The 13412-nt window shown below is 43.5% G+C and overlaps 1 long non-coding RNA gene across 1 annotated transcript in view; it reads right to left on the bottom strand.

Annotated features, from left to right (window-relative positions):
- Positions 1 to 297: 297 nt before the first annotated feature.
- The window catches only part of LOC132398821 (uncharacterized), a 69520-nt gene continuing 56405 nt past the window's right edge, over positions 298 to 13412 (bottom strand). Inside the window, exons 2-3 of the long non-coding RNA XR_009513810.1 lie at positions 2510 to 2811; positions 298 to 1653 (exon numbers count right to left, since the gene is read on the bottom strand). This is a non-coding gene — a long non-coding RNA (uncharacterized LOC132398821). The remainder of the gene's footprint in view (positions 1654 to 2509; positions 2812 to 13412) is intronic.

Raw genomic sequence — 13412 nt, 5'->3', positions numbered from 1 at the left:
ATTGTCCTTTTAACTACTTCAGTATCAGAAAATTTGATAATTAAATCTGCCGGAAACATTAAATGCCTAAAGGTTTAAATGTTCAAAGGTTCATTTATTATCAAAGTATCTAAATCTGAAATTCTTCTTCTTCAGATAGCCATGAAACGAAGAAAATGAAGAACGGTAGCATGATCATCAACCCCCAATTCCCCCCTCCTCGCACAAAAAACTGAACAAAAATGAAATAGGCACATTGACCCCAAATCCCCCTCCCCCCACACAAAAAAATGAGAAAAATCAGTTGAAAACCCAGAATATAAAAAACTATAAGACTGAAAAAAATCCCACAGTTCAAGTTCATATCCAAAACCTGGATAACTTCCCTCTCTGGCAGCAGAGTGATCCCACTAGTAATCAAAAGGCAGTCTCCCCTCTCCAGAAGCAAAGAGATCCCATCAGCGATCAAAAATCAGTCTCCCCTCTCCAGCAGCAGAGCGATCTCACCAGCGATCAAAAGGCAGGCAGCCAGCGCTCACCCTTCACATTCACTTCGATATTTCAATCTCCCTCATCACCTTAATCGGCGCACGAGGAAAGTTTTAATCAGCAAAATAGAGTCGAAAACAGGCTCATGTCCCATTCCACGGGCTTTTCATCACAAGGCCCATGCACACTGCGTCTGCCTCCCAGAATCCTCTCGGAGGCTGCAGAGCACTGAAACACCCAAACTGCAAATCCACCGGCTCCAACAGTTCCAGAATCACATTCAAAATGAAAAAAAATGTAAAGGACAAAGTAAGTGAAATGGATGGTTTCATGATCTACCCAGAAGATGTCAACCATGGGAATGGTGTACCCAAGCGCCACTTCGACCAGAAGTTACCTAAAGCAGATATTACAATATTCATTGTTAAACCTTTAACAGGTCAACAGATCATGAACGTCACTGGTTCAGAACTGCTGCTGCTAATTCAGGACTCTCACGAGAGGCCATATGGACAGAAAACATAAACTACAACTGTCAAGTCAGTGCATGAAATGACTCAGACTAAGGCCATAACTCGGGACAATGTAAATGGAATTCTGCTGTGTCCCATCTCACTTATACAATACATAATACTGTCATTTTGAGTCAATCCAATCTTCCTTTGTTGTCCAAAGTGACTGAGCAGGATGACTTCCAGTCTGTTCTAAATGATCATTTCAAAATAAAAGCTAATCTGAAACATTTTATGTGCAGATGGCTCCCACTGCAAGGAGTCTTGGGATTTTGCAAAGAACCCCATGGATGTCTGGAGCACAGAGTCTGACATGGATGTAATACTGTGGGAGAACTCTCTTGACTATGTATCATCCTCTGTCGATTCCTCTAATTGGTAGGACTGGACGCACCGGTTTTATTTAAGCCGAAGTGTTAGTGCCATGAATCCGTCTCTGCCCTGGTTGGACATCCAGCTGCTAGTCCTCTTTTTCAGAGTTGAACAAATCCAGATTTGGAAACATATGGCATTTTGTTTCTAGCTACTAATGGCCTCTGACCTTGGTTATCCTTGCACCGGCCCATCCTAAATTACACTGCTTTGAGTGACTGTCCCAGAGATGATGAGCTTCAAGCCAAAGTGGCACTGCGTAAGGTCATCTGTTGGTTCCAGTTTTGAATCTCAGTTAGATCTGTACAAGAAGAACCCTGGAGTGAATATACCTTGATTAGTAATCTTTATTGCAACTGTAACGTCTGGAAAGTCTTCAACCACATTCTTTCTCAATCTCTGGATAGCAATCCCACTATAAAACAATTACTGGACCATATTCCATGATCTTGACTATCATGCTATCCCTTCATTTCCTCAAAACTCCCTTAATCTAAGTTACAAACTAAACATATCTCAATATTGCGAACACTCCACATCCCATTACACTCACCCTCCACCAACATCTGTGAGTAATTGCCTCTGGCCTTCAGTAGTTACCATGAAAGTAGGAGTTTGCTGATTTCAGGTGGTAAATTGCACAGATTTTTTTATACATGGCAGAACAAAACTGGGAGTGGAGTTTTACCCTCCCTTCCTTCTCTCATTTTTAATTCCCCATTCTGGTTCCCCCTCTCACTCCCTCACCTGCCCATCACCTCCCTCCAGTTCCCCTTCTTCGTCCCTTTCTTCCATGGTCCACTCTTCTCTCCTATCAGATTTCTTCTTCTTCATCCCTTTACCTCTTCCACCTAACAGACCCCTCCCTCCCACTTCTTCATCCACTCTCCCCCTGCCAGCTTGTACTCCTTCCCCTCCACCTACCACCTTGGCCCAAAACTTTGACTGTTTATTCCTCTCCATAGATGCTGCCTGATCTGTTGAGTTCCTCCAGCGTGTGCATGATACACGGCAGAAACTGTCGTTGGTGTCACTTGTGGCAAAGCTATTTTGCTATTGCCATACTAAATGAGCATCCAAAAACAGGAGTATTAAATGACCTAATCAGATCTCAGATTTTCAGAACCATATAGCTAAGTGATATGAAAATTCCTTACCTGAAGATGAAATCCAAGTTCTCTGCCAATTTATACCTCCAGACAAACAACAATTCTTTCTCATCTCCAGGGAATTTACTGAAAAGCATTTGTGTTATTCTCTTGCTCAAGTGTCCCCATTCTTACAGAGATTACTGAGCTATCTGAGGGTGTCGGAGAGGCTAAACATTTGGGTTGCTTCAACAGATACAGCATAGTTATCTTTTGAGTGAGTGTTCACTATCTCCACCTTGGTCGTAGTTGTCGTAGATCCTCCTCGGGCATATGTGCTGAGACAAGACCTTCTGCTCTTCATAAATTACCTTAAACAAGAAAGATGGAAGTGGCTTGTTGAAATTGTGTGAGGAGGTTTAGCTATGTCCCTGTGCACGGAGGGACAGAGCAGCGATAATTGGGGAGGGTTGTGGATGAAGAAGAAGGAAGGTATTCCTCAGCATTCCATCAACAGTGAAGAAGATATTTGAAGATGCAGGAGAGACGCCAGCAATCTGCTGGACAAACCCAAGGGACAATTAGCATTAGTGGGAGGAAAGAAATTGTCAAAGTTTCAGGCAGAAACCCTGCATCTGGACTGAGAGAGGAGAGGCCAGGTGACCGACATAGAGAGAGGGTAAGTGGCAAGAAAGAGATGCAAGGGGATTGGTGGACTGAGGAAAGGTGTAAGTGACAGGCAGGTCAGGGATGATCAGGGTGGAGCCGAAAGACTATGGCAGGCGAGTGATAGATGGGGGCAAACAACAAGAAAAGAAAAAAAAAACAAAAGATGGAGTAAGGTGTGGGGAGGGGAGTATGGAGATGGAAAAAAAATTGCTGGAAGGAGTTAAGTAGGAATACCAGTGCTGTATTTGGGTAAATAACAGAGGTGAGAATGGGAACCTACAAAGGAGAAAGAAAAGGTGGATAACAGTTGAAACCTTATAGGAGGTATGATTGTGTATAAACCTGTATGTGAAGTGGGTGGATAGAGGAGTGAAAGGGACAAAGGTAGGTGAAGGCAGGGTTGAAGATGGAAAAAGGCACAAAAATGGGAGGATCAGAGGATGAAAAGGAGATGGGGGCGGTGTCAGAGAAGGAAAAAAGGAAAAATGGGGGTTACCTACATTTGGAAAACCCCGTATTCATACCAAATGAATATTTCTTATAGTATTTATCACACACAAAATGCAGTAGGAATTCAGCAGGTCACAGCATCATTTCTGGAAATGAATAAACAGTCAATGTTTCTGGCCAAGATCCTTCATCCATTGACTGTTTATTCATTTCCATAGATGCTGCCTGATCTGCTGAGTTCCTCCAGCATTTTGTATGCTTTGCTCAGGATTTCCAGCATCTGCAGAATCCCTTGTGTTCAATATTCATGCCATTAGCTTGAAGACTACTCAGGAGAAATACAAGATGTTGCTCCTCCAGTTTGTTTTAGGTGTCATCCAGGCAGTAGAGAAGGCCAACAATGGAAAGGACAGTGTGGGAGTGGGAATGGGAGTTGAAATGGTCAGCAACCGGGTGCTCAGGATGACCACTGTGGGCAGAGCATGGATGTTGTGTGATACAGTTACTGATTCTGCACTTGGTTTTGCCAATGCAGAGAAGACCACACGAGAAACATCAAATGTGGTAGACATGTTTGGAGGAGAAATATGTGAGCCTCTGCCTCACCCAGGAGGACTAATTTGGTCCCTGGATGGTGATGAAGGAGGACGTGCACATGGCACTACCTATCTCACATCATTCCACAGTCCACCAATCACCTTGAAGACCTTTCTTGCCATTTCTCCTCCCTTCCCCCTGTTGCCCATCTCATTTCTCTACTCTCAGTCCTGATGCAGAGTTTCGGTAATTCATTTCCTGCTGAACCCACTGAGTTCTTTCAGCAGATTGTGTGCGTGGCTCCAGATACCAGAATGTGCAGTCTCTTGTGAATGTAAAATGGGGACATGTGAGAATCAGTGAGGAATGGACTGGTACTAGAGAAGGAAGACTCAGAACTGTGCATAAAACATGCGCCTGGCTGATCTCACACAACAGTGCCTGAAAATTGCTGCGCATCTGTATCTGTAGTTCAAGCTTATCATTACTGATGTAATTCTAGGCTTTCTAAGAAAAGGCTGATACAACTACAATCAGCTGAATGCTCCATTAAATCTAACTTTAATTTCCTCATGTTAAAATTCCATAGACTTCAAAGCTCTTCCAATGATTTCAAAGCATTTTCCAGATCTTGGAACTTTAATGAGTTTTACTGGAAGAATAAAAGGATTATGTGGCTCTAATTAAATCGTATATTTCATATTGGAGCATAAAAAGGCTTTAAATTTATTACCCTTCCCTGGTTGTAATGTTAAAGACTTATTTGTATTGCAAATTTGTATTGCAAATAAAACAATCCAAATAATACCATCTGTAATTAGTAGAAGCACCTGTCATCAGTTAACCATGAAGTATTTGTCATTATGTGTGCATAATATTTTGTGTAAAAGGGAATGCCACGCTTCAGACTATGCTGTGGGTGTTGTGCACGAACAGTTATTCAGAGTCGTGAGGCAGCCACTCGCCTTCTTCAGCCAGCAGCTCCATCCCACCGAAAGGAAATACAGCTCATTTGACTGTGAGCTTCTCGGTCTCTATTTGGCTGTCCACCATTTTCGTTTTCTTCCAGAGGATCACCATTTCACAGCATTCGTTAACCACAAACCTCTCGTGCTTTTGATGGTCAAAGTATCGGACCCTTGGTCTGCACAGCAGCAATGCCAACTGGACTAACATTTCAGAGTTCACAACTGATATCAAGGGGAAAATTAATGCCATGGCTGATTGCCCGTCATGGCCATACATGTCGGGGTTGACTCTGCAGGAAGGGCAGCTGACCAAGCTCCTGGCCCAGAGGCCCAAGCTTACTGAACAGCAGTCACAGGCCTACATTTGGCTGCCATTAAATTCAAGGAAGCAGGGGTTTCTCTCCTGTGTGATGTCTCAACTGGTCACCCTCGCAAAATGGAAGCAGACAGTTTCTGACTCCATACATGGCCTTTCGCATCCGGGCCAGAAGGTCTCATAGAAACTGGTTGCACTCAAGTTTGCGTGGCACAGCTTTAGGGCGTGCATGATTGGATGGCAAGAGGTGTGGAGTGCCAGTAGGCAAAAAATTAACCATCATGTTCAGGCACCATTGGCACCTTCTGAGGTCTCTGACCAACAGTTTGACCATCTCAATGTGAATCTTGTTGGTCCTCCCCCCCCCCAACAGTTTCACGTACCTCCTTAAATGTGGACTATACCACCAGGTAGCCAGAGCTAGTCCCTCTAGCATCAATGATGGCTGCAGACACGGCCTGGGCATTCATTGGCACCAGGGTTGCTTGGTTTAGCACCCCATCTAATATTTCAGCTGAGTGTGATCCCCATTTCATATCAGAAATACAATCAGAAGTAGCCCAGAACCTTGGTATTAGGCTGTGTCTCACCACAGCATATCTCCTGTAGTCCAATGGCCTATGTAAGCAGTTTGACCGCTCCTTTAAAGGCTGCTCTGAGGGCTTCCCTAACAGGGAGCATTAGCCTAATCATCTGCTTTGGGTCTTGCTGTAACTCAAAGCAGCTCCAAAAGGGGACACTTAGCTCACACTTGTATGGGAGGAGTTTACCCTCGTTACTGATCATCAGCCACTAGCATCCATTTTCAATCCACAGAAGGGTGTTCCACTAAAAGTAGCAGCACAAATCCAGATAAAAACGGTGGAGGCATTTTATATTTAAGAAAAATCATACCTATTGACAAACGTTTGTATTTATTGTACTCCAAACACTGAACACAAAGTGCGGTCAAAGTACTTGACGTTATTACTTCATCACATCGGACCAGCTCAATGTGAATCTTGTTGTCCATCACTGAGTTGGCATATGGGCAGCTATTACAAGTGCCAGGTGACTTTGTTCCTGATGCCATGACTGCCTAGTCAACCTCTCAACAGCGTGCCACCACCCCCCCCCCCCCACAGTAAATTCAATTCATTTGCACCTTTCCCTGCCTCCCAACATGGCATAGAGCACTCTTGGGTTCCTGTTGACTACCTTCCTCCTCATTTGATTTTGTCCACCATGATGCACATCAGCATCCCCTTAGGCCACATCATGTTTTGAAATGGAGAGAAAAGACTTTTACCATAGATATGAGGGGTAAACCTAAACATATTTCAGTAGATTGCCTTAAAGTGACCCATGACACTTTGGAGGATTCTGTGACTATGTCTCTGCCGTCACGACATGACCATGAGTGTGTAAACACACCTCAGGACAAGGCAGATGCACCTGCTGTTCCTCCACCCGTGGAACATAGCTGGGCAGTTTGTCTGAGCTCCAGACAGGCTCTCAATGCTGATTTTAGTGAATTCCGGGGAGCCTGTGTAGGGTAATGTCATTGGTGGAAATGTACAGAATTCACAGCCAAACATTGAGTTGGGTTTCTCTTTGAGAGGCTGGTCTGATGTGATGAAGTAATAACGTCAAGTACTTTGACCGCACTTTGTGTTCAGTGTTTGGAGTACAATAAATACAAACATTTGTCAATAGGTATGATATTTCTTAAATATAAAATGCCTCCACCGTTTTTATCTGGATTTGTGCTGCTACTTTTAGTGGAACACCCTTCTGTGGATTGAAAATGGATGCTAGTGGCTGATGATCAGTAACGAGGGTAAACTCCTCCCATACAAGTGTGAGCTAAAACATTTTACACCCCAAACCAGACACAAGTCCTCTTTGATAAACTAGTAAGAGTACATGATGCAAAGGCTATGGAGCATTCATTTCCATCACTCATAACACTTGATATGACAGCACCTATTCCATAGGGCAGAGGCAAGCTTCACTGGACAATGTCTGACATCACCATTTCCTTTACCTTGAAAGCCTGCTTTGTTCACACTGCTTTGTCCATTGCCATTTCTTCCTGATCTTTAGTAATGTTCAAGTGTTTGAGGACAGTAGCCAGGATTGACATGAACCTGTTTTAGTAGTTGAAAAACCCTAAAAAAAAAGACCACAACTGCGACACGTTCTTTGGTCTTTGGGAATCCACCACTCCTTGAAATTTATCAGCACAATTGTGTAATTCTTGTGTGTCAATGCTGTGACCACAGTAAGTGATGCTTGCTTTAAAGAATTCACACTTGTCGCATCTTGCTCTGCGCCCATAATCTTCTAATCTTTTTAACACTGTCTTAAAGTTTTGGAAATGTTCCTTGTCATCCTTACCAGTAGCAATGATGTCATCCAGGTAACACTGAGTGCCTGGGCAACCTTGCAGCACGTAGGCCATAGTTTTCTACCAGAGTTCAGGTGCAGGCACTACTCCAGAAATAAGCCTTTTATAGCGATAAAGCTGTTTGTGAGTGTTTATGGTGAGAAGCACTTGAAATCTTCTTCCATCTCCATTTGCAACTCCAGAAAGGCTGCAAAAATATCCTCTACCCTGGGCAGAAGATATTGATCTCCTTTCAGTATTGTGTTTATGATGACCTTAAAATCACCACAGATCCTGACAGACTTATTCTTCTTGCCTACTGGGACCACTGGTGTTGCCAGTATCAATATCTTTGAAATGCCATTCAAACTCATTTTGTTGGAATAACTGAAACAGGTGAGCTAGTGACCAATTCCATTTTAATTAATTTGCCTTTCACTTTTGGTTTATGTCACATTTCTTGTCTAATGTTAGTTTTCACATTGTAAATCTCAAGGCTACACAGTCCTGTGTAAACCTCAGCATTATCAGGCTTTTTTTTCATCAACACGGAAAATAGTGCTTTTAGAAACTGCAACTTGACTTTTTGTCTTATTCTCTTTTCTGTGCAGTCCATTTATTTTTGTCTGCCTGACATGTTCTTTATATGTGTCCTACTTTGTTGCATTTTCTTCAAGTATCACCTATAAATCTGCATTAATCTGGTGTATTTGCGCAAATGTGCAATCTGCATTGAAACCCTACCACAAAGGTAACACAATTTGTTTGATTGGGCAGGTTTCTGTTTTGACATTGCAATTTTCTTCACACTCACTTTCTTTTCTGACTGCAACACAATTGCATCTCCGTCTGTGGTTTCCATTGATACAGCTATTTCAACTGCTTTTTAAATGCAATTTTTTTTCACTTAGGAGCCATTTTTTGAATGATTTCTTGCAGGATTCCACAAACTAAACAATCTCTCAGTGCATCATTAAACCCAGTACTGAACTGATAATTTCTCAGACAGTTTCTTCAATGCAGCCACACTCATTGAAATGGGCTCTCCTTCCTTTTGAGTCCATTTGTGAAACCGGAAGCATTTTGAAATCAACAAAGGCTTTGGTTCTAAATGTTTCTGCATTACTTTCACAATATCAGCAAAGCTCATTTCTGCTAGTTTGGTTAGAGCAGTCAAACTTCGAAGCAAGCTGTATGCTTTTAAACTCAATGCACTCAGAAAAGTTGTTACTTGTTTCTCATTGGTTAATTAATTTGCTTGAAAATACTGTTCAATTAGCTCAGTCTACATGAGCCAGATACCCATTGATCAATCAAATGCCTCTATCTTTCCGAAGTAGACAGCCACTTCTGCACTTTTTCTATGAATATTATTACCCAGTATTCACTGTTTTTGAACCCTGAATTCTTCTGCTTTTTGCCTTTTTTTAAACTCGATCATGTCTTACCTTCTGAAGAACATGTGCTGTGTTCTTTTTTAAAAGTCAAATGTCTCACTGTGCTTCCAAAGATAAGTAGCTGTACTGAGTTTATTTTAAAAATACCTTGCCGCCCCTGTTATGTTTTGTAACTCCAAAGCACTAACTAATTGGAAGAAAAAGAAGGAGGTAAGAGATGCAAGTCAAACATTATCTTTTATTTTAAGCGTAGCACTTTGGTATTGTCGTGACCTATGCCGTTCACATATTTTTACATAAATGAAAATGAATTATATAAGCAAAAAAGAATGCTTAATCAAACAATATATTTAGAAGATTACTCAAATATTACTGAAATATTAAATACACAACAGCTGGTGGCACAGCTTGAAGCACTGGAATGGCCTATTCCACGTTGTATCTCTAAAAAAATGGATAAAGCACAGAACCTCTAAGTAAGCATAATTGTGACACCCTACAAGAAAGGCAATAAGTTCGACTGTGGTAACTACAGAGAGGCCTTCTGCTCTTCACCAGAAAGAAAGTTATCATTAGCATCTTTCTCAAGCTCCTCCGCCTAATGGCTGAGGAAGAAATTACTAATGTACAAACTGGAAGGCGGACTCTCCAACATGACCATAGTGACTCAGCTGCACCTCAAAGTTATTTCTTTGGCAGTGTTACATCCTGAGATGAGGTTGTCTAGAAGGTTCTTCTGAAGTCAAGAATGAGACATAAATCTTGAGGTTCAAAGGTTCTCTTCCTTAAGTACCTTCGGATGTGACTGCAAACAGTTACATCCCAGAGGGGAAAAATTAACACACTTTCTAAAGAACAAAGGGAAAGAGAAAGAATAACTGGGCAGGGCTGATATATTCACACAGCCTCTTAAAGACAAACCACTCATACACATACACTCTCTCACACACACACTCTCTCACTCAAGCAAACTGACATGTGGTCACGCAGCACCCAACAATTCTGCCGCACTCAAACTACTCACACTCTATGTATGGGGAAGAGGGGTGTAGGCTGAATCACTCCCTCCCTATGGCGCGAAGGCACTAACCATCTCCCGACACTTGGCGCTGCAGGCCGACCACTGCCTTTTACAAAGCCTCTGGCTTTGGGGAATCCTGGATGAAATACGAAATCCAGCAGAGGACAAAAGGAGCTCTTGTCGGGAGAAGGCTTGAAGAATGATCCTTCTCCCTTAATGGCCTCTTGATCTCCCTCCCTCCGTATTGCATGGAGGGTGGGAGTGGGAACCCCATTTACCTGCTCCTTCTGGAAGCCAAACATACCTCCTTACCCATCATGTGGGATCGCCACTCACTGTATGCTTATCAAAGTCCTGTACCTGGCTACGAGCACCACTTTCTACATACTGCAAACCCTGCAACTACTGAGTGCCTGCATTGCGGGATGACCGACAGACAGTGCTGCTCCTTTCAAGTGGGGAGCTGCTGCCATAACCAGTTCAACATCCTCTGGCAGATTATCACCATCACTGTATAATTCCGTAATAAGAGCCCATTGGCGAAGGGCTTTAGTGCCTCCCCTCCACTGTTCTCCACTCCACTCGGAGCTTTACATCCTATTCAAAGAGAGAACGGTCCCTGAACCTGACTGTCACTGCCACTCGATCCCATAATAATGCATTATGCTCAGGGGAAGCAGGCAGTACCCTCAGGGCATTATTGATCGCGCGTTGGGACAATAGGCTCCCTAAAGCACCCATCTCTCTGTTGGATAGGCTCACTCCGGTACCCACCCCCCACTCATCCCATATGCTCAACAATCCTGGCCAGAGACTCTCCAGGCTTCTGTCTACACCTGTCTGCCAACCTTGGCAACTCCTTAGCGGAGAACTCCCCGATCTGTTGTCTTTAAGGGGCCTTTTGTTCCACCCGCCAACACATTCCCTAAACACTTCCTCTGCTCTCTTCTGGGAGGACAAAGCTGTGGGCCATTGCCCCTCAGCATGGCAGTTAGGGACCTTGTGACCACTGGCGTGGCCTGTACAGTTTTGGGTACATAGAGGAAAGGATGATCATTATGAAAGAGAATCCTAGGAGACCACTCTACTCCCTCTTCCCCATTTTCACCATCCAACTGGACACCCCCATCCCCCATCCACACAGTGAGATCGGTTCCCTGCCATATCAAGGCTCAGACCTTAATGGGATCCAGTTGCCAATTAATCTGCCAGCCCACCTCTAATTGCTGTACAGTCATTAGCAGACAGGTTATCTCCATTTTCTTGTCTTCTAACTCTGTGGCCTGGGTCTGGGGCAGCCCTCATAGTGGAACAGCTCTGCTTGGCTCCTTGTCCTCATTCTTAGGGCCTGCTGCTGGGGCCCCATGATGGCTTCAAACAGCCAGAAAGCATCCCTCAGCGATCCTTTCTCCTGGGGAATCCCAGCACGTTAAGAGTGTCCAGTTTCAACCCCAGGGAAATCTAACTGGTCTGACCAATTCTCAAGCTCCATAACCCATCAGTAGGCAGGCAAGAGCCCCAAATCCCACACTGTTATCGCTCTACCCCAGGACCCAGCATTACTCATGGGGTGGGGGGGGGGGGGGGGTCCTCTCTATCAGCCAAAGTAGCGCCAATTGTAACATGGAAGTAGCTTCACGGGTTTGGTGAGTAAGGCAGAAGATACTGATTACAAATAAGGATATTAACCATTTATTTACAGACAACAAAACATTCCACTAAACATCGAGGTCCCTCCAAGTTACAGAAGCTACAAAACTAAATGTTCAACAAACGGATATTTAGCTAAGAATGCTCACGGGTCCTCTAAGTCTGGAGTATACTTTCCCAATGGTTCTTCAGCGCTGGCCGCGACCTCAGTGTGAAGAGCCACAGGAGACAAAAGGGAAGAGAGAGAGAGCCTCCTGCATATGCTATTCTTATACGCCTGAAACTGGACATCGGTGCAACAGTGCATAAGATAACCAATGGGAAAGAGCTACTACATATTTCAAACACGCCAGTCAATGGCCGGCATGACAGAAGCAGCTTTTGACCCACAGATCACTAAACCCCCATAATAAATTGTTACAAACAAACCAGAGAGGTACAGAACCAGAATTTGTAGTATACAAATTACTAAAAATCCACAAACAGATAATTATGTAGACACATAAGCAAGCAGAAAGAAAGTTAAACTAAATGAAAACTAACAACTTGCACTCTAATCCACCAGCAGAGAAGCACAACACACACAAAATGCTGGTGGAACACAGCAGGCCAGGCAGCATCTACAGGGAGAAGCTCTGTCGATGTTTCGGGCTGAGACCCTTCGTCAGGACAGCAGAGAAGCACTTTGGGTACCTGGACGCTGTGTGAAGTGATGCAGAGAAGCAAATCTTTTTTCTTCCACCAGCAGCTCTGCCAGACCAAATCTCAGCGTGGACCATATAATGCCATCCAGCATCAAGAAGGTGGGAATATTGCATCAGTGATTCTAAGCGAGCTTACAAATTAATCATACCAGAAGTCTACAATGCCACTCAACATGGGCTATTTCCAAGCCTCAACATCCACCAGTCGGGAGACAAAGTTCTGCATGAGGGGTACAAATTCTTCTATGGCATCACCCACTCCCACCACACTCAATGTAACAGTAACTCGACCCAAGTGTCAAGACTTATTCCGTAATGGAAAGCAGCAGTATCATTGCTGAAACTGAACTTTCAAGATCCCTCCTTAATTAGTAGTGTAAGTTTAAATCAAAGGAAGCACTTTCAGTGCATCTGTTGTGCAGACCAGTTAATGATGAAAGGCATGGCATGATGCTGAACCTGTACTCAAGTCTAGTTAATTTCCAAATAATGGGTTTCGGTAAATTGATTGGCAGCCTGTCAGAAAATACATATCACTGAGGTCCTGGTTCAGTGAAGCTAGAATCAGTTTATCCAAGAAGGTTCACGGTGTGTGTAACTTATTTACTGGCTCATGAGAATCCCATGCCCGTCAACAATCAGAATGAAGAAGGAATATTCAGAATAGCACTCTTAGTCACAGAAACACAAGTAAATAACAGGCCTGTCCCAGCATTTACTTTAATCATGGTGATCTATGTAAGCTTTAACTCCTCTTCTGTGCCATTTCTCTACACACCTCTATTCCTCATCTGCCACCTCTTTAAATACTTCCAGTGGTCCAGCTTCCACCAGCTAGTGGGGCACAGAGTTCCGGAATTTCAGTGCCTTCTCTGTGAAGAACTGTTTTTAC

The sequence above is a fragment of the Hypanus sabinus genome, chromosome 9 (genome assembly GCF_030144855.1).
Source record: "Hypanus sabinus isolate sHypSab1 chromosome 9, sHypSab1.hap1, whole genome shotgun sequence".
Lineage (NCBI taxonomy): Eukaryota > Metazoa > Chordata > Chondrichthyes > Myliobatiformes > Dasyatidae > Hypanus > Hypanus sabinus.
This window is presented reverse-complemented; position numbering and strand designations above follow the sequence as displayed.